We start from the raw sequence: 1,839 nt of genomic DNA, 5'->3' as shown, positions 1-1,839 counted from the left end.
GGGAAGGAAATCAATGAGCAGCATCAAAATCATAGTCATGGCACCTCCAGGAAGATGACCAAATAAGGACGGGCGTAACTCACTCCTCCATCATAAAACAACTAGAGGACAGGCAGAAACTCTCCAAAGCAGTGGTTCCAGAGCTCAGGTGGCCAGAGATGGCCCACTGCAATATATAAGGAAGATCTGAATGAAAAGCAGAGAAACTATGACTGGGAAATAGGGGTGAGTGCACTCAATCATGACCACCCCTGAGGCCCACAGCCTTGCATCAACTTTGGTCTTGCCAGCTGGTGAGTTAACCCTTCCATTCCCATGGCCTAGAGTCTTCATGCAGGAGCCTGGGAGCCAGTAGATTCATTATATCCATATGCAGAGACCTGCTGTGGTGTCCAGTGCCCACCCCTCATCCCTGAGGCTGGCCACTGTGGGTGCCTGGATTTGGGGGAGATGGAGAAGCCCTCCCCTCAGGAGGAGAGAGGACACAGAACAGTGCTGATCTGATGGTTGGCCAGTGAGGAAGAACCCTTGGGTCTCACAGCCTTGATCCTTTCTGCACAGGTGACCAGGGTGCTCATGGTTCAGCTGCTTACAGGAGCAGAGAGGTGGGTGAGGGAGGGAAATGCACTGAGACACAAGGCAACCTTTCCCCACCCCTGAGGTGAGTGGCTGTGCACCAGCCAGGGTCTTGCCAGCTGGCAAAGTACAGTACACGCCTGGGCTGCCTGCTGGCCAGTGAAGTTGAACCTCTCAGTCCTGCAGCCTGGAGTCTTTCCATGCAGGAGACTTGGAACTACCAGCTCTACTGTGTCCAACAAGTGGAGTTTTTGCCATGGTGCACATGCCCATCTACCATCAATGGGGCCCACAGCTTCTAACATGCCTGGATCTGGGAGAGACAGGGAGGCCCTTCTCTCAGGAAAAGAGGGAGAAGCAAATCAGTCCTGGGCTAAAAGATGGCCAGAGAGGGCAAACCTCTGGGACCTGCAGCCTTGAACTGGAATTTGACCTGGTCTGGACCCTGCCCACTGGGTCATTGCATTCAAGATGTGAGGTTTTGGGGAAAAGGTGGTCTGAGAGCACCATCTCTTAGGAAGCCTGGGAAAGTGCAGCCTGGTAAACTACTTTTCTACCCAGCCTGTAAGAGGCTTCTGAGAGGGGTTGAACCCCCTGCATGAGACCCTGAACCTGTTTGTCTGAGAATTACAAAGTGCCACAGGAAACCTTCAATGCAAACTCAAGCAACAACAAATCTTAGACAGAGAGGGTAACCAACTTTTAAAATAATCTTGTCAAGATAATCAGATGCCAAAGACCAGCAAAAAATCACAATGCTCATGAAGAAACAGGTAGATATTAGCCAACCAAACAATCAAATTAAAAAGTCAGAGGAGACAGAATTTGGAACAACTAAACAATGATGTTCAAACAAATCTCCTAAATAACTTCAAAGAGATAGTTAAAGAGATAAGGGGTATCAAGAAGACAGTAGAAGAGCATAAAGAAGAATTTGAAAGAATAAATAGAAAATCAAGTATCTAGGAATAAATTTAACCAAGGATATAAAGGACCCATACCCAGAAAACTAGAAGGCATTGCTAAAAGAAATCAAAGAAGGCCTAAATAAGTGGAAAGAGATTCCGTGTTCATAGGTTGGAAGGTTAAATGTTGTTAAGATGTCAATCCTACCCAAACTGATCTGCAGATTAAATGCAGTACCAATCAAAATTCATCAACCTTAACAAATATACTATACCAATACTAGGGATCAATAATAATGGGGGGCAGATAAGGGGTATGGGGTGTTTGGGGTTTTCTTTTTTTATGTCTATTGTTATT

Source organism: Choloepus didactylus, chromosome 6 (genome assembly GCF_015220235.1).
Source record: "Choloepus didactylus isolate mChoDid1 chromosome 6, mChoDid1.pri, whole genome shotgun sequence".
In the NCBI taxonomy this organism is placed as follows: Eukaryota; Metazoa; Chordata; class Mammalia; order Pilosa; family Megalonychidae; genus Choloepus; species Choloepus didactylus.
The sequence above is the reverse complement of the archived record's forward strand: the minus strand, read 5'-3'. Positions refer to the sequence as shown.